Source organism: Anas platyrhynchos, chromosome Z (genome assembly GCF_047663525.1).
Source record: "Anas platyrhynchos isolate ZD024472 breed Pekin duck chromosome Z, IASCAAS_PekinDuck_T2T, whole genome shotgun sequence".
Classification (NCBI taxonomy): domain Eukaryota; kingdom Metazoa; phylum Chordata; class Aves; order Anseriformes; family Anatidae; genus Anas; species Anas platyrhynchos.
In genome coordinates this window covers 64,541,394-64,565,808 of record NC_092621.1, presented here as the reverse complement: position 1 = coordinate 64,565,808, position 24,415 = coordinate 64,541,394, and the positions used below count along the sequence as shown (strand labels likewise).

The 24,415-nt window shown below is 37.0% G+C and overlaps 1 long non-coding RNA gene across 3 annotated transcripts in view; it reads right to left on the bottom strand.

Annotated features, from left to right (window-relative positions):
- Positions 1-273: 273 nt before the first annotated feature.
- The window catches only part of LOC106019855 (uncharacterized), a 74,853-nt gene continuing 50,711 nt past the window's right edge, over positions 274-24,415 (bottom strand). The window contains exons 4-6 of one of the 3 annotated variants that reach the window (XR_005261835.2): positions 15,391-15,499; positions 13,888-13,984; positions 274-5,273 (exon numbers count right to left, since the gene is read on the bottom strand). This is a non-coding gene — a long non-coding RNA (uncharacterized lncRNA). The remainder of the gene's footprint in view (positions 5,274-13,887; positions 13,985-15,390; positions 15,500-24,415) is intronic. The other 2 variants (XR_005261836.2, XR_005261834.2) reach the window with 2 other exon arrangements.

Here is a 24,415-nt window from a genome sequence, read left to right as displayed (position 1 = left end):
GAAGGGCAGGACTGATACACTAATTTCTATATATTCTGTCTGTACACACACATATTAAAAAATAAAATAAATAAAAAAATCTCAGAAACTTTTTTAGCCTTTATGATAAGGATCTCTTTCATTGACATAAGGAGGTCACAGTGCCTGGAAAAATTTACATAGAACTCTGCATCAGTCTGGTTTGTTTTTTTTCTGGGTCAAATTCAGAGTTTATCTTGTTAAGCTATCTAATTGAACACAGCCCATGTGATACAACAGAACTAAGTGCATTAAATGAGGAGGCAGTGGTGGTGGTGGAGTATGTTTATTCTTTTTGGTGCTGGGTGGGTGCAACTTCCTGGAAATTCCTAAATTGCCTTTGGGTGGCTATTTTCATGGCTGGAGAAAAACATAAAAAATAAAAAAATCCAACTTCTGTAATACATTTTCTGTGCAAACACACACACACACACTTCAAAGTCAGTTTAGTCTGTTGTGATGATGAGATGGTATTATACCTCGAGCACAATGAACATGTCCTGATCCCTCTTTGCCTGGGGTAAATCTGGAATAATTTTATTGTTGTCAGATGAACAATGACAGATTTACATTGAGGTAACCAAGATCAAAATCAGACCCCAAATGTCAAGCAAGGTAAAACCACAAACAACATGATTTAAACCACAGTTGCAATAACCAGGGCCCTATGCAGATCTTAGTAAAGTGAATTATATATGATAACACTTACAAGTTTCCTAGTAATATTAGATTTGCCTTTTTACATAAATGCTTAAGTTATGATAAAAAACAGAACTATGTCAGTTCTTTTCAGTCTCAGCACATTTGCTATTAGCATAAGAAATGCTGCTTATGGCAGAGGCAGCCGTGCTTGAAATTTCTGAATTAATGGATTTGATTTCCTCTTGAGACAAACCATCAGCCTTTCAGTAATGGAAATAGATATAGTTGGTAAAACAAATAAAAAGCTGGCATGCAGATAAAATGGGTTTCAGTTTAAAATAGTAATGTTGTAATTGAAGTGAACAATTACAGGGTTGCTCCTAGGCACAAAAGAAATACCATGAAAATGAAGTAATGTTTTTGTTAAGTATAGTCATTTCATGAAAATGTAGAGCTGCAGATGTCATCGTCTGGAAAAAGGAAAACTATACTTACTCTCCTTTGCTGAGATTCTTTTATAACATTTTCCTGATTTTAATAATAATTACTAATATTAAACCTGGATTTTATATGGGGAAAGAGGAAAGAGAGAGGGAGAGCAAAAGCTATTTATCTGGTGCTAAGCCAAAAGTGCTTGCTTCCTTTTCAAGGGATTTTGGTTATCAAGGGTCAGAAGCTTTTAGTAAGAATTTTAGGAGAGCAGGGGGAGGGAAACAGTTTTCTGTTGGTAGAAGAAAGCCATCTTGTTTGCATTCTTTGTCAGGGCTGTGATACTAGACAGCACACGCAGGGAGGGAGGGATACTGGCAGTGTGGAGGGGCAGCTGTGAGATGGGGGACGGGCAGGAAACAGGCTCAACATCCGATCTCTTTACTGAAGACGTTTTCTCTAAGTGGGTCGAGCATCTGGCTGGCTTTCAGCTATGTACACTGCTGGAGAGAAGCAGAGACTTTCGGTGTTTGAGAGCTTTTCATGTTAATGTGTAATGGTAAAAGTAATGAAGCACGCTGAATGCCACCAGTGTAAGTGTCACCTCAAATCTGAAAGTGCATGCATTAACGCCATGCCAACAAAATATTCTGTCCTGTCCTGTGTTTCTTCTTGTTTCATTTTCATGACTGAGAATGTTCTCAACACAGTTCATTTTAGAGATTTATTAATTAACAGGTCATAATTAGTGACTTGACAAAGTGCACACGGCATGCCCATCTCCTTGAGATGGGCAAGCCATGCCTGGTACAAACAGTGCTGTCCACTGACAGTATCTATCCATACATTTGCATTTACAACACCATGTTGCCCAACACAAGACACCACTGGTGGCTCTGGAATGAACATGTTCTATGGCTGTGCAGTTCCATTGTTCCAGGAGCAAGTTTTCTTGCATTTTTGGTCTGCTGGTGTATTGGCAGGGTTAACTGTGGTGAGGTGTAGGGCAGCCTGGAGTCCCACAGTCACCTCTGTGCAGGGCTGGGTCTCTCCTTGAAGGCTGCAGCTGCCTCTTCCTCAGGAGCCTTTCGTGAGAAGATTCTAAATGCAATGTTTTGTTATCTTTCATTATTTAATTATATCAGCCTCCAGTGGCCTGTGTGGTATTTCATGCATCTAGGCAGAGCTCTGACACATAAATGAATTTTCTACAACTACTGTGTCAGGCATGTCTGTTCTGCAAGATATAATAGCAGCCTATTTACATATGTCACTCTAAAGTGCTCACGAGGAGATTTTACTGCTTTCTTCACACTCTTGCACTTATGTAAATACACCCACACAGTACAGGTGGATTTCTGAATCATCAAGTGTTTCTCTTCCATTAGGAGACAATTTTTGAAACAAATTAATACAAAGTGCATCATGGTTTAAATGTGTTTATTACTTTATTTGGTGTTTTAAAAGCTCTTCTGAAATGTTTTAAACAAGATGATGTTCATCCATAGAATTAAATACACACTTAATCTGTGGAGGAAATAAATGTCTGACATAAAGATTTAAATCTTTATTTTCCTCCCTTGACATAGTGGCTGGTGACACATAAATGTACTTTTTTTTTTTTTTTTTTTGACAGAGTAATAAAAATCTCATTATCTCTGAATAGGCAGCAATTTCGTTATCTAATCTTTTTACCAAAAGGTTAGTTAATTAATCAGAAACAAATCCTGATTATTATTTCAATAAAATTAGAAAGACAAATCACCAGAGTACGGCTAAATAGGGCAGGCCTGTGGTTTAACCTGCCTCATTTACATCCAAGTACAATGATTGTCAGGAGCTCGCACTGAGCAAACAGCCCCGAGAACATAAGCCAGCAGATGGTTTTCTCTCGTCGCTAGCCTTTCCTCTCCTCTAATGCCTCTGATCCCATTACCTCACTGAATCCGTTGCCAGGGTAACTGTTAAATTGCTGTGAAAGGCATGGTAATAAAGTAACCTGTCACACTGGCAATAAAAGCAGCAGAATTTTCCTGTTCACTGAACTTTTCAGCTCATCAATACTCACTTTATGGAGAAATTCAGCACTACACACAGGTCAGCTGCAGGAATTGTTCCATGAGGCTTTTGAAAAGCAAACCAAAGTTCATGTAAACATAGGAAAGGTATAATTAAAGACAGGACTTGGAGATGCACAGAGAGCTAATACTTTGCTATTTACTGTAGGTTAGGAGGAGATTAGAGATATTCAGGCTTCTCCCTTTTCTAAGCATGGTACACAAATAAACTTTACTGCAGGCACGAAAGTGATTAATCCAAAATCATTTTGATAGTGTTTCAGACAATTACCTCCTTGCTTTTAGCAGCTCTATTTTGACCTATTTGCTAAAGGGGATTTTGGTATCACCATAATTTAACACCAGAAGGATTCACTTAAAAGTATTTTCCACCATTTGTCTACATTCCATTGTTTTACAGATTTTTGAAGCAAGCTTTATGTCTTTAACAGGTTTTTGCAATATGTGGCTGATTCCATTAATAAAACCTTAGTGAATGCAATCTCAGGAAGGAGGGGAAAATAATAATAATAAAAAAAAGACAGTCATTTACCACATCTGAAAACACTTTTTCCAGTTTTCTAATGTAATGTATCTTACTACATTTTAGATCCAAAAGAAGAAGAGGAGTTTCAAAAAGAAGAGGGGTTTCAGTGAGGGCTTTTGTTTGTGTGTTTTGTTTTTCTGTTTTGTTTTGTTTTTCCTAGAAATACATGATTAGAGTTTTTTCCATAGGGTACAAGAACTGTTTGCCACTGATCAGAGTAGCAAAAACATGCCATGTGGAAAGACCCTTCTGACTTCAATTAGGCTCACAAGAAACTGGAAGAACATGCATGAAAAACAGAGTGCATACCTAATCCTTGTTATTAGCCGTTTGCAAACTCTATACTTTCAGCCCCATTTGGTAATTCCATTAATTATACAACAGTAACCTTGGAATATATAGGAGTTTGCTTGTTGAGATAACTTCTTTCTCTCAATCTCCTTTAAAATTTGCAGACACTTACAGCTTGTTATGAAAAATCAAAAACATTTATTTGACTGACAGCAAACATGAACTACAGAGCCAATTCCAGTTACAGGCCATAGAAGAGATATGTCTTAAAATAGGAATCACAGTCTATAGTCCTGAGAGTAAGGATTTAAAGTAAGGTCAAGCAGCTGTGGTAAGGCCAGATTATATCATTTTGAATGAGGCCACATTTGCTGCTTTCCTAAAACTTCTCAGAACTCCAAGAGCTGTATGAGGCAGAAAGGACAGGAAGATAGTCTTAGATATTTTAGTGACTGTTTCTATAATGTCAGATTTCAGTTTCTTGTGTAGACCAGCCTTTCTCATAGTGCTGGAAATCTTCAGTAGAAATTTCTATGAGGAACAAGCCAACTGCACTGTAAATTCACACCCTTTATCAGAGATATGTTTATTAAATATAATATGGTCACATAATAAAATACGTATGGTGACATAAGATAAAAGAATTTATGCTGATCTCTAATCTAGAATTAAGCTGGATCATTTCTGAGTTTCAGAAAACTCTACATTTCTCTGATATCTGGCAGGTATAGCACCTCCAGTTATAGCTAAAATTGGAAATATGTCTTCAAACAAGCTTGCTCTTTCAAAAATTCTTGCTCTTTCCAGGTGATTAGTAGAGTTAGCAACATTCATACGAGATCTTCAGACCATTTGGCAAGTGTAGAAAGCCCAGCTAAGATACCCTGGGCAGAGTCTTTGCTTCTTAGTTTTTTGTCTTTTAAACCAGAAAATGTCAGGAAAGGAGATGTGTGGATTTGTGTTTTTAATATCTGCCATTGTTCTAATTTAAAATTTACTGTAAAATGTGTGCATATGGTATTGTTTGTGATTACACTTTCGCAGCATGCAGACATAAATGAGATGTTGACATAGATAAACTCCTTCCTTTTAAAAAGTGTGTGAATAGTCATGAGCAACATTTGCTAGCTCATTTTCCCGGCTCTGGTCTGAATGAGCAGTGCAGGGTGTCTGTGCTTGGTGTGAGCTTGCTCTGCCACTCCGTAAAAGCTCCAGGGTGAAGCAGCACAGTCTTCCAGTGGCAGCTCCTCACTCCAGCTTGCTTCTACCATCCCCTCAGATGCAAGTACCTGTGCAAAAAACATTAGAGTTCATGTTAGGCTTAATAATAAATGGCTAAATTCTTGGTTGACCATAGGGATATATCGACACACTGTGGATTTCCCTCACTGAAGCATGCAAAGTTACGGTGCCAGAAAGAAAAAATGTTGTCAGAAGAACATTAGACCTGTGGTCTTTGGGAGAGAAAGAAAGAGAAGTAACTGTGTCCCTTCTTCCATCAGGTGCTGTGTCCTTGCCATTTTCCTCCACACACTCTGGCTGGGCTAGTTATACAACATGTGGTTCCTTTCTCCTCCGATTAAACTCATCACCAAGTGTTGGAGCGCCCCCAGCATCAGCAGCACTGCAACCCCCATGCAGCTCTATTTGTCACTTATTAAGGATTGCAGGGGCCTCACGCTGGCTTTTTGCAGGTGTGGATCATGGCCTTTCAGTTTAATTAAAATAGACAAATGAAGGTGGAAATGGTACAGGCCTAGGTCCACCTGTGGATTTTCTAACTTCACTGACCAGAGTAAGTATCTGGCTGCCCTCAGTAGCCATCACACCAAAGCAGCTTGCTTTTTAAAAATAGCTGCACATTTAGTGATTCTGGTGAAGTCAGGACACACTTGCTTGGAAATTTTTGTCCCTTCTCTAGCTTGGTTACAAATTAAAACCACAGCTCTATCAGAAGCAAAAATCCACCTCCCCACTCTCCCATATGTAGTGTTTATTTATTTCACCTCTTTTATCAGCTTGAAATAGGATTATTTTCCTTATTCCATTTCTTTCTCTGAACATTTTTCACTGTCTGTCATAGTTGTTGGTAATGAAGTTCAAAGAAAAAAAAAAAAAGGCATAGAAGCAATTTTAAAACATATTGAACTTCTCTTTCACAGCACACTTTGTAGTGGGCCAAACTCAACTGAGAACCACAAACAGGGAGTAAAATAACACACTGTAGCAGATTTCAATGGAGTCATATTGATTTGTATCAGTCAACTAACCAAAATGCACCTATTAATCTTTGTGGAGTGAAAGAATTGGAAAGAGTGAAAGATCTGTCTCTCAGGATTACTATATGGTTTATTTGATCTTACCTATGCTCTTGATTGATCCTGCTAGCTTATATTGTATCCATATCTTATTCTAGGACAGTGGAAAAATGCAAAAGTACATCTTTCTGTTTTCTTTTGTAATGTCTTACATCATGCTCTCTGTATTGTCCCTTTATTCATTTACAAATTAAAAATTTACAGCTCTCATATCCAGCATGGGCAATTATGTATGAACATCAATCCAATCACTTACTCTGAAATAAAGGTTTATGATGCAAAGCAGTTTTTGTAGATCTTTATATTGCTAGAGACCAGAGTAGTGATGGGAGAGGGAACAACAAAACCCTACATCAACCCTGCATTCTTGATTTTGCTGCTGTTTTGAGCTGTGACTTCCTGCTCCCTAAAGACAAAAGATGCATCAAGCAGTGCCTAAACCGTATCCCCTTCAAACACTGGGAATGAGTATTTCAGCAAGTTTTAGCTTTCAGCAGCAACATATGTGGCAGCAGCTGTGCAGTCGTACTTCGAGACCATGGGTACTTTGGAATCCAGTAAGAAAACTGTGACTAGCATATAAAGAGCAGGAAGAGGGAAATTTTCTTCATTGAAAATTATGCTGAGACTTGAGAAGCTTAAAGGACTAACAAAACAGATGGCTTGATTCACGTGCATCTGATATTCTACTCTCCAAAATTTGAATTGATTTTTTAATATATGTGAAATAAAATATATATATATATAAATATACTTCTAAATATATATGAAAGATATTCTTATTAAAAATCATCCACAATTTTAGCTGAGTGGTGTGCATCAAAGTTTTGCACCAAAAGAACATGTCTTTGATCCCTGACTAGCTTCGTTTCGTCTCCCTCTACTCAAAATATTCTGTGTAATTTTGGTTTCTATATGTTATCAACAGAAAATTCATGGTCACAGATTGAAGATCAAAGATGAAATTTAATCTTCAGATTCGGCTGCTCACGCTTATAAACCACTCAAGCGCCACTCCTGCTCTCTGCGACAGCAGTAGAATCCTTGATTCAATTATAGGTTACAGTCAATGGGGATCATGCTTTAATCTGTGTACAAACAAAAGGATGAAACAGAAACATGTATCCATTCTAAGGATGATACTTTATTATAGTGCAATGTCAGGCAGCATTGCAATAATACAGTCTGGTTTCAGAAAATAGATGAGATTAAATTGTCTGCTAGGTTATGCCTGCCTGTTATGTACAGACTGGCACACATACTGCTCTGTTTCTCTGTCATTTATCTGGCTCTCACAAAGACTCTGATCCACTATATACCGTGTGATCACACAAATTGCAGTGAGTCTGAAGGATTCCCAGCATTATGCAGGATTAGACCATTATTCTAAACATGATAGGATTTTTCAAATACCATTGAGTTACTAGATGTTATTCAAGGGAGTAATTCCATTGAAATAAATGATATTTTTGCTCAAGTGTTAGCATGTTCACATATCAGGATGTCTGGAATCAGTTTCCACATTTGCCAGCATCTTTTTAACACTCAGTGTTAAGTGTTTTTTCCATGGTCAATTTAAAAGGAGAAGTAACTTTGAAGACAGCAGAGCAGTCCATGGTGATGACAGCCTGCCACCGTGTTGCAGTAAGACACTTTTATAAATCACACTGGCATTCCCTGAGCTCCATTATTATTATTCCAGTTTGGGAAAGACCTTAAACACAAGCTTAATTTGCAGACACGTTTCAAATAACATGGGATTTTGGCATGTGCTTAAGTGCTTCCACAAATTGATTAACTGAACAGTGATGGGAGGCAACAGCAGAGCAAAAGTCTGTTTCTGGGAGTAATGACTCTTCTCTGGGTAAATTCAGCACTTCTGGCGCTGCTGCATTGCTCCCACCTCCCTACAGATTTCCACCCCTTGGAGTCCAGTGGCCTGAATGCTGTGACAGGGGGCAGAAGGAGCAGCCAGGGATGTCTCCCTGCATCCTTCTTCCCCATCTTGCTCTCTTTGGCCACCTTATGCACCTGCCCCTCAGTTACAGAGGGAAGCCTGTCAACCTGCAACAGAGTTTTTCCTGTCAAAAGAACTAGGCTTATTTTAGTGATCCAGAGAAAAGTTGTGTTGTTGATGAATTGTTGAGCATTTTTCTCTCTCCCTCTCATATGCCGGTTCATTATGTCAAGTGAGGCAAAATGACTTGGCAGAACTGCGCAGCAAGATGAGAATTAGAGAAACATCTTTTGGGAAGGAGAGCAAATTATCTTGGCACCATGTGAGAGTACCTAACTGTTCACTAAATTCTCATATCATCTATAAACCACCAGTAACCCACTTGTCAACTACTGGAATAATTTTAACATACTTCATTAAAAAAAAAAAAAAAAAAAAAAAAAAAAAAAAAAAAAGTATTACTTTGATATCTAATGTGATTAAGGTTCTAAGCTTGCACTTTGTGAAATTTCTGTGGTTCTTTTTTTTTCATTTCCTTTGAACAGCAGTTGATAAAAAATATAAATTTAAACAGATTAATTCAAAATATACTGGAATGAGCTATAGGAGAAAAAAATAGGAAATATCCTCTGCATAATGATGTTTCACTTAGGAAAAAGAACCTTTCACAAGTTGCCCTGCAGAAGAAGCTCCTATGGGTCTCTCAAGTTACACACATCTTTCATGCCTAGAGATGACTAATGGAAAGGTATGTGAAAAAACAAATGGCTTGCTTCCCGCTGGTATGTTTAGAGCAGGTTTTCAAGTCTTGCTTACAGTGGGTGCCATTTAAAAACCATCATTTTTCAACAGGTACCACACAGTTACCTCAGTTGTTTCCTGCAAGGCTATGGTACTTCAGACACAGCTCAATGACAGCACTTGGCAAACGCTGGCTTTTAAGTGGCAACCAGCATAATTACAATATTCATGAACGACGGGTGAGCAGTGCTGACTGAAAACGACCCAGGTATCACATCTCATAGGCTGGTGCCATGCCTGCTTTCTCACACCACACTGCCAATGCCGCTTGGTCCCAAGCAGCAGGACGCCCTCTCCCCAGCCTTGCAGCAGAAGCTGTCACAGTTGTCAAACTTTGCAGTGGGTTTTATAATGACATGGTTTTGAAAGGACAACCATGAGAGGTCAGCAAGTATGTTTTCATGCTTAACATAAAGGTGCGACTCATCTAATCTGCTCTAATTCAGTGCATGGTTTTCCCTGGTGTGATGGAGATCAAGAAATTAGTAGGTTCTCAAAGAAGGCATGAATTTGGGTGGATGTAGGTCAGGCTATGAATGTCATAAAGCAACTAACTTTATAACAACACACATTCATATTCTTTCTTTAAGAGAAGGAATTAATTCACTTTAAGAGGTACAATTCACATTTGAGCTAAAATTCATATATCGGAGTGATTTTGTCATACAAGCTAAAATTTTACACTGACATTCATAAAAAATAATTGTATTGAAAATAACTTTATACAATTTTTCAATTTGCAAAGACAAATTCTGGATGCCAGATTTAATGTTATCTGTGCATTAATGTTATCATATTTTCATCATCTGTCATGAACATTTCTATGCTCCAAGGGAGGGGGGGGAACAAAATAAAACAAAACAAACAAACAAACAAAAGAGATGCCAGTTCTAGTTTGTTAATGAAGAGTTTTCTTTTTGTTAAAGGTCTTAATTACAACTACATAGACCAGCTGGACCAGCTGAAATTCAGCTCTCATTCTTTGGCGATGCAGTGAATATAGCAGTGTGTTATATTAATGTTCAGTGTGTAAGTAGTGGTTCATCCGAATAGTTTCATTGAAAGCAATGCACCTAACTTACATGAGTAAGGTCTTACTAGACTGTAATATATTTATACTCATGCTGAAACCATGACTTCTTGTTCACTGCTACTTAGTTTATCTGCTACTTATTAATCACTGGCATCATCCCTCAGTTTCACTGAGGCATATCCAAAACAGGGAAATGAAGCACTCTCTGTGATATGGAGGACTCTAAATAGTCACTTAAATGCAAATAGTGGAAGTCTGCTGAACCAAAGACAATTAACTGAGAAGTAAACTCATTGTTCCATCTCTAAGTCATTATTTCTGTGGTAGTAGAGAAAATGAAAACTCAAATATTTATGTGTCCTAATACCATACACTCCAGTGTATTCCTTCTTGCTCCTCCTGACATTTAGCAAGGCAAACTGGTGTAAGAAAAGTAGTGTTTCTTCAAGGTTGTTGATGTATTAGTTTATGGATAACTAGCAGAAGTTCCCTTTCTGCAAAGATTGTATTGCTCATCTACATTTGGCCATGTTTGTCAGGTGTTCCTCATAAAGAAGGGGCAGGAATGTTTTTTAAATGCTTACTTTCTCCTCTGATTTACCCAAGTTGCTGCCTGAAGTAAAATTCTGCCCTGTTGATACATATTTGGTAGTCCCAAATACATGTTAACCAGTTTTGTTAGTGCCCAGTATGTCCTGACTGTGCATGAGGGCAAAAACTATCATTAAACCTGAAGTCATAGTCCTCAGATGTGTGCTGTCATCATAACCATTTGTTTACCTATATATATATATATGTTTATATATATATATATATATATATATATATATATGTCCAAGAACAGCCACAGGGAATTCCTCTAGCATATGGCCAGCCCCTTCAATGGCAGCTAGCGTGCCACCACCTTTGACATCATTAACAGTAAAGGAAAATATGACCACCAAACAACACAATTAACCTTAAGGTTTTTAAAAAATATTTTGGCTGTAGTACACTTGTTTCCCTCAGAGAAAAGCATAAAATTATCAGAATAAGCTTTTTCTCTACTATTCCAATACAGAAGACCACTGTGAGAGTCCTGAACAGCGTAACAGCAAAATGGTGGAACCTAATTTTGTCTTAGATTTTTGTGGTCCACTTGTCTCCATTAACTATATCTTTGTCTACTTCTGTTCATTAAAACAAAAAATAATAATAAAAAAAAAAAAAAGAGGAAAGGAGAAGAAAAAAGAGACAAGCGTACAGAAACAGTTGACAAATGCTAATTAAGGCAATAGAAACCTAACTACTGGTATTCAGTTTCCTTTTCAGAACAGGTCATGAAAAACTGGACTGATTGGGGAAACATACATATACAGTTACTTTGTTGTTACATTTTACTTTCTGTGTTATCATAACATTTTAACTTTATGCTTATTAGACATATCATATTTAATTACATTATTATGTCATGTTAATTAAATAAATAAATAGATCTCCCAACAGCCACCAACCAAAAACAAAGTAGCTGTTCTAGCAATGCCTGCAACCAACTAATTACATCAATTTACCAGGATGCAAGACTAAAATTAGACAAAATAGGAGAATTGATTAAAAATAATCGGTATAAAATCACCTAAAACAAAAGAAAAAATAAAGTACAGACAGGCAATATATACAAATAGGAGAGGAAATTTGGGACTTAGCAATTTAATAAACGTTTTTAAGCTTTGCTGCTAATTCCAATGGTTACTCTGACAGTATATCTGAAATAATTAAATACTGTTTCTGCTGTTCTGTTGACAAAGAACTGGAAGTTATTCCTATAGTACCTGAATTTGATCTCTGTAGGAAGTTCCAAAAAATAAAGCTTATTTACAGCAGGCAAATGTCTCCCCCCACATTTTGCAGCCTTGAGAAAATAATAATAATAATAATAATAATAATAATAATAATAATAATAATAATAATAATAATAATAATAATAATAAAGGCTCCTTATAGGAGCAATGCTGCTATCATGCTGGGTCATGAAACTAATTATGTTTTGTGATGCTGGAAATTCTCCATTTCTGTGTGAAGAGTCACTGCTGCATGATAGATGAATGTTGGAAAGGCAGTACATTGTGCTCTTTCATCTCTGTCACTGCATATTTATTCTGACTCTGCTTCTAAATTATTCATTTTCTTTAAGCAATCAATATTAATAATCTGATTTGCTCCTTGGCATTTTTAGTCACACTTCTGTTTAACTGAGTGTAAATAAAGGTCACTTGGAGGCTTCCTGCTGCTGTTCTGAAGGTCTTTGCCTAATTAATTCCCAACACTTTTTTTTTCCTGTGACTCTGATTAGCAGTTGCAATCAAGTTCAGCAATTAGCTGCCTCCTTGCACAGTGATTTGCTCGCTCCGCCTACACGTATAAAGCTACATTTAGTCGCTACTCAACAAAGGCATAAGGAGGAATTTAAATTCATTTGTTTTGTGTTCCCTGACCATGCAGAACAGATCAGATTTGTCACTGCTTGCACATAACCTTTGCTCATCTATATCATACCTACTAATCATCCCTGATCCCCCCAACAGACTTCATAAACATAATGAATGGCCTCTCCAACAACCTGCTTGTGATATGTCTAATCTCAGCCTCTTGTATATAGTGTTCAACAAGGAGCTACAGCTCATCAAATCAAATTCTTAGTTATTTAAATGTTTCTGTGGTTTAGCTCACATCAAATTACTTTTAAAAAGGAGCCTACTTCACATTTAATTGATTTATCTTTGTCTGCAAGGGGCTGAGAGACAAGTCTTGTGTGTAAACACTTCTAGAAATCTGATTTGAATTCAAAAGACTGACAACATATACATGCTAGAGCTTGAGCTTGTGTGTTCCTAGCACACAAAATTGGAAATTTCAGTACTACATTTATTATTAAGGAGGAGGGATTAAATTAGGAGGGATGTCAAATTTGTGTTTGAGACTGTTAATGGGTGTCAATCTACTCTAGGTACTCTTCAGAACTCTGTATTCAAAGAACAAGGAACAAAAAATGAAGGATTGCACTAAACACTACAGAAATATCATGAGCATTTCTATATGCATCCCTAATTAGTCTGAGAGTTCCCCATTGTTATTATTGTACACTGGGTACCAATTTCCAGGCAAAAATGTTTTATGAAATATTTCCAAAAACAAACTAACAAAAAAAAAACAAACAACAACTCAGTAACAGGCAAATAAACAACAAACCAACAACCAAAAAACAAACAAACAACAAAACAAAAACAAAAACACATTCCAAAACCACCACTACCACCACCACCACCACCAGAACATTTTTATTTTCAGGGATGTTTATAAATTGGTTGATTCCAGTTCTTCTAACTCAAACAGAGATTCGATGTGGATAGTTGCATCACTTCTGACAGAGCTGTTTCCATTATCTGAACAGAAAATTAACAAGTGCACACAGGAGAAATTCCCCTTTAGTTAATGTCTATCTCAATGTATTTACCATTTTTGAATGATCTACTTGCTGGTATTAAAAAAAGTTTCAGAACTGTATCTGTAAGAAAGATTACCATGATAAAACTTGCGTCCACAATATTTTTCATTTATTTATTTGTGTGTGTGTGTGTGTGTGTGTGTGTACTGCAGTTCTGGATAAATAAGTAAACATTAGGATTGACAAACACCATCAGAATAGAATGGATATTTCTGCATATTTCTCTTTAGGACATAGGCAGACTTCAGAAGAAGAAAACAGTAGGTCTAAACTACCACATACTTGGGATTGCGTAAGAACTATCACCTACCTTTCACAACTGACTGCAAAAATTTAAATTTTTCCATTTCAATTTGACCTGAGCTTGGGTGGTAGGAGTGGTGTGTCCATATGTGGATATAAGTGCCCTGAAAAATACATCAAAATTTAACCTGGTTACACTGCAATTACAATTTGCTAAACATATAAAGATAGTTCCTTGAACCTGAACACATTTCTCCTGCTAGCACCTATAGAACTGCTCTTCTGACAGAAGCAAGCCAGAGCATGCATGCCCCGAACAAGCAAATTTTCGTTTTCCTTTCTGTTCTGGCAAGTGTGTTCGTTTAATCTCACAGGGGATCTGACAGCTTTCCCTAGCTCCTAAAGCAATACTTTAGCACTCATTGAAAATTGCTGTAAGCGAAAAGCAGCAAAGCTGACTGGCGTTTGCATGCAGAGACGGGCAACCAGGACACTAAGTGCAGGCAGTCTACTTCCACAAAGTGCAGGGCACAAAATCAAGGAAGGCTAGAAGCAACTGTTCAATCTTGGACTGACTACTTAATGAACATAAGCACACAATATAGACCATTTGTTGTCTAGATGATATCATTTTGAATTATTATATAAGCCATCCAGTGCTTTGAAATGTAAGCATGTACACATATCAAAGTACTTTTAGCTGCAGTGGCTTTGGGTTGTAAAAATCACACAGTCCAAACAGATCACTCATTCCTAGCATGGCAACTTTCCAGGTTTGTTTTCATCCCAAAAGTGAGCATCTTGGAACATCACAAAAATAACAAGAACAATAATAAGAAGAAATAAAATAATAAAATAAAATAAAATAAAATAAAATAAAATAAAATAAATAAAATAAAATAAAATAAAATAAAATAAAATAAAATAAAATAAAATAAAATAAAATAAAATAAAATAAAATAAAATTAAAATATTGAGCTATTTGAGATTTGGGTCGATGAAATATATTTTTCTCACTGTAAAAATAAAATATTTTAAAAATAAGAAAAAAGAAAAAAGCTTTTCTTGGGGAGATAAATGAAGAAATTTATGAATGAAGAGTATGTGCTTAAAGAAGTATGAAAGAAATCCAAATCTATAGTTACAGAGCTACAAATGTATGAAGATCTTCTGTGGTGAATTCCTCTGTTGTCAAAAAGGTACATGAAGTACACAGCTTTTCTTTACCAGTTCTTTCCTGTAAAAATAGTGAAGTAACGTGTGTAGAGACCATGGTAACTAGTTTTTTTTTTTGTTTGTTTGTTTGTTTGTTTTTTGCTTGTTAACTGACTGTTGCATGAGATCACATATCACTAGTGTTTTCTCAATAGCATATAAAACATCCAGAGGTTTGGAGCAAGGCACTCATGCTAGAGAAACATGCTGTCTAAGTAACCTTGGAAAAAAGATTTAGCTCCTCACGTTTGTGTAATTGCATTTATAACTACTCTTTGGGGAGGTATTATTTATAAAAGCCTTCCTGAAAGTAATGCCTTGCAAGCATGTAAAGGATTAAGTAGATATCTGTTACCTTGTGCTTGAGGGAACAAAGAAAGCTGCAAGAAGGAGAACTTTTTTTCCCTTCTGGCCTGTGTTTTGCTTCATTCCACAGAGCACAGCGTGTGCAGCAGTGGCTGAGGCTGAGGAAGCAAAAGAAAAGCAGAAGTCTTGGGTGGGCTGGAAGACACTGCCTGCAGCACACCTTCTCTTTACACATATAGCAGTTATTTAAGAGGATGGCTCAGTGGAACGACACTTTAAATCTTTATACTAGGAGCTCATATCCCACTGAGAGGTGAATCAACCCTTATTTTCATTCTTCATGTGCTTTGAGGACAGTTTTACACAGTTTTATTGTGATATTTTCCACAACTTAATCCACAACAGAACCATAAACCTATCCTCTGATACTGTATCCAAAGCTTGTAGAATAGGCAGTGCAAGAGTAGTAATTTACCTGCATTTGCTAAGCATTTGCTCTTCCTTTAGATCCTTAAGTCAATTGACTGTCCTCTACATAAGCAATGTCAGTACTGTGATACTTTGTATATTAGTCATGTTGGGAACAAAGGGCCTTAAATACTGCACTTTCAACATGGTATATGGGAGAGGCTGTCTCCTAGGATACTAATTTAGTCTAATGACATTGAATAGTAATGTCCATGGCTTAACTGCCACAGCATTAGCATGAATTCTTCTAGTAACAAGTAGATTAATGGTGATTAGGCAGGGACTTTTAATATGGACAATCTTTTAATAAGTCACAAAGTGAAGATGAAAGAGATTTTTGTTGTTGTTCAAAAGGTCCTACATTGCTTTACTCTGCAGTGTTGGTCAAGGGCAACTGAGTTCATGGACTTCCCTGATACCTACCTTAATAATGCAACTAAGATACTGTAATTACATTATTTGATTTAATTAAGCTGTGAAGCTTCAAAGTCTGTATAATTTGTATATTATTATGATTTTTTCCTTTCTCACACCCAAATTTTTCCTGTAAAAACAAACAAAAAGAAAAAGAAAAAAACAACAACAACAATAAATTAAATGTATACGGAAGCTGCATTCATGGAACATTAAGTTTACATGGTGATCTACTTAAATGTAAAAAAATGTCAAAGTTAAGGATGAATGCACAACTGTAACGATATCCTCCTGTGTGTGTGGATTATAGCAGTCTTCGGTTACAGTCACACAAAACAATGCAAGTCAAATTCCAGGCAAATAGACTATGGAAGTCATCTGAATGAGTGTTTCTCCTAACCAAGACAAAGAGACAAAGAAAATAAGACTACTTGGCCCGTTAAAAAAAAAAAAAAAAAAAAAAAAAAAAAGAGAGAGAGAGAAAACTTGACTGTTCAGAGAATTCCACTGGGAGAATACAAATGATTGTGGCCTCATATCTTTGCTTCTATCTGTTGCTACTGATGAAGTAATGATATTTATGAGAAAAGTAGAGTTCATATTTTTTTACATCCTTATGTTTTTTATATAATGAATTATTATGGTATGTAGTAGTTGTTCATTATCTATGGCTTCTCCCCCTTTGTTCTGTACTGGAGAACTAGTCTGAACAGAACAAGAAATCTGATTAGTTGTCAATTTGAGGATGACAAAGAAATGTCCCTTTCTAAGGGGGTCTAGCAAGTGTATCTAATAGCTTCTTTTCCCTTTGTATAAAACCCTGCAAGCTCTGTTATATCTTAGTAAGGAACAACAGCAGATCCTTTTATTATTATTTTATTTTATCTTATTTTATTTTAATTATATATATTTTTTATTTATCTCATTTTATTTTACTTATTCTTTTTTTTTTATTTTGCAGATATTATTGCAATTTATAGTCACCGTACTGTGTGGATGAAAAGTTCAAAGGACCCAGCTCTTAACAGTGGATAACTTGGATGACTCAGGAGATCTTTCTTTGAATCTATTAAATGTCAAGAAAAAGACATCTTAAGTCTGCACAGTATGAAATATTTGAAGGGTACCCCACATGAAATCTCACTGTTTCCCAACCCTTTTGACATTTGGATCAGGATGCAGCAATGTCATGTCTTCAGATGATACTGCATACCAACACCAACTCAAAATATTGTCAGTATGAAAATCAACACTACTCTACAGTCCTGTTACCTTAGAAAAAGCATAAATATATCTAACCTTCTGTTTCTACATTATTTGAAAGGAAACAAAATGAAGTGTTTGGGAATGGCAAGAATATTGGTTCTTCAGTAAAATTAACAGGGATTCAAACCTTTCACCAAAAATCAATTCCTTTATTATTCTTGTGTATACATGGATCAAGAAAACTAAATTATAATATTATTCTGTGGAAGAATCTCATGGAGCTGGCAAAATCTAAGAGTGATCAAATAAGTGGTTCTGAATATAGTTAAAAGTTAAGGTGGTCTTGCAGCACCAGGCACTCTAGCAAATTGTGTGAAAGTATGCCAAAGTTACAGGAACATATTTTCTCCTGGAGAATGGAGGTAGTTAATTCTGGTCATAGCAGTTTTGATGACTATAATAAGATCTTTCTGATTTATTGATTTTAGAAAAAATGCAAATCAGGAAATAAATGTGCATTTTTATTGTCCTTGAGTTGGAAAATGTTTTTCTCTAGGTCTAACTTTCAAATACAGTGTAACAGAATTTTTTTGTATCAGCTCTCCAAAGGGGGTGCAGCACTGAAGGCACAGCGGCATCTGTTGCTAGAAACCCATCATTTCCTCAGTCTCAGAGAGAATGTACATGGCCTTCTTTGAACCAAACCTTACAAAACTTCAGGTAGCATTAAGTTCTAAAGCACTTTACTGACTCAGAATTTAAGCACAGTTCTCAGAGGAGCTAAAATAACACTCAGATCACATCATCAGTGACACAGGGTCAGGTGTAGACTGTTGTTGGAAATCTCTGTGTCAGCAACCCCTTGCTTTACTATTAAAGGTATAGATGAGAGAAAGGAAAGCTCAGATGAGGATCTATTTTACTTGTTTAACTCTTACATCTGTTTGGTATGTTAAGTTAGCTGGTGAGTGGGACTATCCTGACACAGCTCTTCCTTCGTAGCATTTTCAAGAAATATATTTATCAGACCGTGGCAGGCTCCACTGCTTCACGAACTAGAGGACAGGGAATAATCTCTGAAGCCCTGTGGCAGAGCAAGGAAAATGCACTGAACAACTAGCAAAAAGGTCTCCTGACCTTCTAAACAGAATAATTAAAATGAAAAATATAGAAGTAAACCTTGAAGACACAAATATGATTCCACCTGGAAGAAAAGGTGTTTATAAAATACTGTTTTACCAAAAGGTATTCATAAGATACTGTAAATTCTATTTACTTATAAGAAAACAGCATTGTGAAGAGCACTAGAAGGAAAGCCTAAGAAGGCTAGGAGAAAAAAATTATAGCCAGGGTGTATACTTTTATGGAAAAGTTTCTATATTTTACAATAATGTTTCAAGACTGTCATTTTTCTGAAGATAACTTCACAGCTCTGGGAAATGCATGTCACAATATGTTGCTTTTTCTGCTCAGCCTCTGTTACTTCTGTTTGTCAATACCCAAATAAATCCAGTTTCAGCGTCTGGCTTTAAGATAGACATTAAGTTGGAGAATAGGAAAATAAATAAATAAATTAATTAATTAATATTTAATTAATGAATTAATTAATTAATTTAATAAATAATTAAAAAAAAAGCACAGCCACACAGCCACAGAAATAGGTAATCTGTGAACGACAAATTAACCCCTAAACACTTTCCAGTTTATCCCCACTAGTGAGAACAAAAATGTTTCCTATCTGTAGTCTTTAATCTATTCACTGTATGTTAATTTTGGAAAGGATAATACAGATTATGTAGCAAAGCTCTTCATACTTCATCTTTACAACCATCTTCATATTTCATCTTTACAACCATCTTCACACTTCATCTTTACAAACATCTTTACAACCTCATCCTATTTTATACACATAAGTGGCTTTCTCTAAACTTTAGATAACTCCATTTGCAAAGAGAAGTCAACATCCATTAATTTGAAAAATCCTCAAAGATCACTCCATTCATAGGTTTCTTTTAAACTTTTTTTTTTGACTAGTTAACAAATAATTTCCTTCTTTCCTCAACACATGATATTAGCATCATCAACATGAAAACTGATCATTTTAATTCAATTATGATACCTGTTTAATTAGGAGCTATAAAGAAGTTTCCACAATGCCTGTCCACAAAGACTGCTTGCAGAAAGAGAAAATACTTCAATATCAGTTCTTGCAGTGAGAACATATTTTGACCTCAAAGGTCATGGCTCTTCTCATATTCTTTACTGTTTTAAATATGTTAAATAAGCATTTTCACTTAATTCTCATGCTTGATCATTGCTTCAGATTTGTAAGAGAACTTTAACAAATTTATTTCATATTCCATGAAGGCTTGGGTCAAGTTTTTGAGATCTAACATGTCTGAGGAATAAGTACATGTAACTACCAAGCATCTAGTAGACAGATTATTGATGTCCATAGAAAGTTCCTTTATAGCTAATGCACCTTATCATGAATTTAATCACTTTATCATGAAGTTTAATGAGTATTTTCTGTTGTATGATGGTTTGGTTCTTTAGCATGTGAGATTTGGAGAGATAAATGGCAAAGTGCTTTTTTTTGTTGTTTTTGTTTTTGTTTTGTTTTGTTGCTTTGTTTATTTGTTTGTTTAACCACTCCTGTGAGAGAAACAAAATTTTAAAAGTATATGAGGTGTGAAGTACAATTTCAGTGCTCTGTATTAATTTTTGGTTTTCATCTACATAGGCAGTTTTGATTGTGTGAAACTACATAAGGCCTTCTGTGACAAGTGATAACTACTGCAAGTGTTTTTTATTTTAAATATTTAAGCTAAAACATTTGAAATCTGATAAAGACAAACTTCATACAAAGGGAAACAAAAATCAAAATTAAAAAAAAATATAAAATCAGAGAATATCAAACTTTAAAGTTCAGGAAAAAAAAAAAAAAAAAAGTAAAATATGGAGTCAAACCCTTTTCTTTTATCCAGTACATTTCCAACTTCAAATCTCAGAGATCTCTAGAAAGTAGGAAGAGACGGTCAGCATCCTACCTTCCTCTAAGTTGTTTCTTTTTCAGGATTTCAGCTGTTAGAATAGTGATCTTTATGATATGGGATGGCAAAACTTTCATATTCAGTTTTGTCTTTTTTTTAAAGTATATGATGATGTTTCCTCCTTCATGTAGGCTTTGCCAAGTCTTTCAGCCCACTCACAGCTTCTAATTTTCATTTTCCTTCCATCTCATCCAAGGTAATTTTAATCTCCATGATATTAAGAAGTCAACCAATATTGCTTCCTTTATGCTTACCTTTCCTCATATAAGTCAGCAGCCATTCTCCTGACTGCCCCTTGGACTCCTGTCTAGTTTTTTTCTCCTTTTGTCACACAAGATCAAATTCAAAGCCCAATGAAGCCCAGGGAAAATGACTTTAATAGCTATAGATTGTGTAATAGGTTATCTCTTTTGTTCCAGTGATTCACAGAACTCTGTCTTCTCTCATCCTCAATTTGGACACAGACACTCCAACCCCAGATTACATCTTCCAAAATTATCTTCCAAAACATCTAAAAATGATCTCTGTTTCTCCTTTAGCCTTTCTTTCATTCCTGTGTTCTTGGTTCACCCTTTGGTTTTTATTTTTTATTTTCCTATTTTATTCCATTATCAATATAAAAACTCTTAAATCTGCTTCTTAAAGTCATGCAGTTTATTCAAAAATTATACCATCCTCTCTGCCCTATTTCTCTGTGACGTTTTTTATATTCCAAGGGTGTGTGGTATGACACTGATAGACAGCTAAGTACCACACAGCAGTTTTCTCCCCTCCTCTCCTCAGTAGGACAAAGGTTGTTGGGGACAGAAATGGGAATGGAGGGAACAAAATAAAACAACAAAAATATGCATGTTTGAGCTAAGAGAAGAAATGAGAAGAAACGAGAAGAAGTTCTTCACTTAATGAGAAGAAAAAGAAAAATCTAGATGAAAGCAGAAACAAGTATTTTCTATTTCCCAACAACAAGAGATGTGCAGCCACATCTTGGGAAGCAGAGCCTCAATACACTTACTGGTTGCTCAGGAAAACAAACAGCTTCAAGAAAATCTTTCCATTCTCTTTCTCATTCCTCAACTTTTATTGCTTAGCATGACATCACTTGCTATAGGATATCTCTTTGCTTGTTTTGGGTCAGCTGCCCTGGTGATGTCCCCTCCCCACCTCCTGCCGACCCCCAGGCTTGGTGTGTGTTTGGAGAGAATCTTGACATTGTGCCAGAACTGCTTAGCAAACTTGTTGCAATAGCAGTGTTGTTCTAGCTACAGGTGCAAAGCACAGAACTACATGGACTGTAGTGGGGAAAGTTAACTTCATCCTAGCCAGACCGTGTACAGGGTGGTCCTTGTGTGTACTAAAAAATGGCAGTAATGGTCCCATTATCTTTCTGACCCTGCCTCTCCCATCTGCAAATCTCTTTGTCACCTTCTTCACATTCCACCTTCAATTTACTTTTATTAATTTTGCCCTCAAAACAGAAGAAGGAGACAAATGGACTGAGTGGATGATTGGCTGTGAGGCTGGTGCCATGTACAAAGTTTTGTGTTCTACAGCCTTGGATGTACTTTTGAAGGACTGGGCATATTGATGTTGGAAGGGGTGCAGCTGACCAGGAGGGGCAAGAGTGTTCTGGGCATTACGCTAGCTGGACTTATCAGAAAGGCTTTAAACTAGATGTGGTGGGGGAAGGGGATGTACTTGTGAGTGAAGAAAGCATACCTGAAAACACTCTAAGTAATAACAGGGAAATACGTGGTCCCAGTGCAATCAGGAAGGGTTCTAGAAATGTGATACAACTGATTGTCTGATGGAAGTGCCCTTACAGCAATGCACACAGCATGGAAAACAAGCAAGAGGAATTGGAAACCATGGTGCAATTAGGCAAATATGTCCTGATTGCTATCATGTAAACATGGTGGGACGGATCACATAACTGAAACATTGGAACAGAGGGCAACAAACTCTTCAGAAGAGGTCGGCAGGGAAGAAAGTGAGGATCTATTGACCTCTACATTAGGGAAGTGATTGATTGTGAAAAGTTGCCTCTGAGAAACAGCCACAGACAGGTTGAGAGCTTATGGATGAGAGTTAAAGACCACTTCAATAAGTGTCAGCTTGTGGTTGGGGTTTACTACAGGCTGACTGATCAAGGGGAGCCTGTGGATGAGGCCTTCTTGCTTCAACTACAAGAAGTGTTGCACTTGCACATTCCCATTCTGATGGGGAACTTCAACCAACTGGACACTTGCTGGGAAAACCACACAGCAGGCTGTAAGCAATCCAGAAGACTCCTAGAGTGCATTGAGGATAACTACCTGGTTCAGGTATTAGACAAACCAACTGCAGGAGAAGCATTACTTGACCTGGTGCTCACTAATGCGGAAGAGCTTGTTAAAGAGGTTAAGATTGGAGGTAGTCTGGGCTGCAGTGACCATGCCCTGGTTGAGTGTGTGATGTCAAGGAATATGGACCTTACAAAGAGCAAAATCAGGACTCTGTACTTCCAAAGAATGAACTTGAAGCTATTTAAAAACCTAGTAGCTGAGATTCCCTAGAAAACCATTCTTTGGGTCAAAGGAGCTGAACAGAGCTGGAAACTCTTTAAGGATGTTTTCCTTCAAGCACAAGAACTTTTCAAGCAGACAACTGGGATGGCTGAGCAAGGACTTGCTAGTCAAACTGAGGCACAAGGAGGAAATGCACAGGCAGTGGAAGCAGGGACATGTAGCCTGGGAAGAATACAGGGGTGCAGTTCAGATATGCAGTGATGGGATAAGAAAAGACAAGGCACAGATAGAACTGAGCTTGGGGAGGGATTCAAAAAATAACAGGAAGAGATTCTCAGAAATGTTGCTCAGAAATGAAAGGCCAAGGAGAGTGTGACCCCCTCAATGGATGAGAATGGTGAACTGGTAATGACAGGCATGGAGAAGGCTGAGGTAATCAACAACTTCTTTTCCACAGTCTTCACTGACATACAGGCTTCCCAAGTCTTTTGTTTCCCTGAACCTGTAGATGGAGGCTGGGGGAGCAAAGTTCCACCCTTTGTAAGTGAAGAGCATGTTCATAACCACCTGATGAAACTGAACAGGTACAAGTTGATGGGGCCTGATGACATGCATCTGAGGGTCCTAAAGAAATGGGCCGATGAAGTTGCCAAGATTCTCTCTATCATATTTGGAAAATCCTGGCAGTCAGGTGAAGTGTCTGATGACTGGAAGCAGCAATCACTGGAAGCAGCAATCATTCACATTTTTAAAAAGGACAGAAAGGAGGAACTGGGGAAATACAGACCTGTGAGCCTCAATTCTGTGCCTGGCAAGATCATGGAACAGATTCTCCTGGAAGCAATATCAAGACCTATGCAAGACAAAGAGGTGATCTAAGACAGCCAGCATGGCTTCACCAAGGGTAAATCATGCCAGACCAATATGGTGGCCTGTTATGATTTGGTGGTTTTACTTGAGTGGGCAGCTGAGCTCCACCAAAACCGCCCTCTAACTCCTCCCTCCTCAAAGAGGAAGGGTGAGAAAATACGACGCAAAGAGCTTGAGGTTTGAGATGAGAATAATTTAATTAAAGGGAAAGGGAATGGGGGAAAAAAAAAAAAAAAAGCCATGCGGAAGCACAGAGAGAAAGGAAAAAAAAAAAAAAAAGTTATTCTCTACTTCCTATCAACGAGCGATTTTCAGCCACGTCCTGGAAAGCAGAGCCTTAAAACATGTAGTGTTGTTCAGGAAGATGGCCCCCTCCCCCACAAGAGCCCCCCTTTTTATTGCTGAGTGTGACAGGTGCTATGGAATATCTCTTTGGTTGGTTTAGGTCAGCTGCCCTGGCGATGTCCCCTCCCCATCACTTGTCCACCCCCAGGCTGGTGGATGAAAAGCTCGACATGAGCCAGCAGTGTGTACTTGTAACCCAGAAAGCCAACTGCAT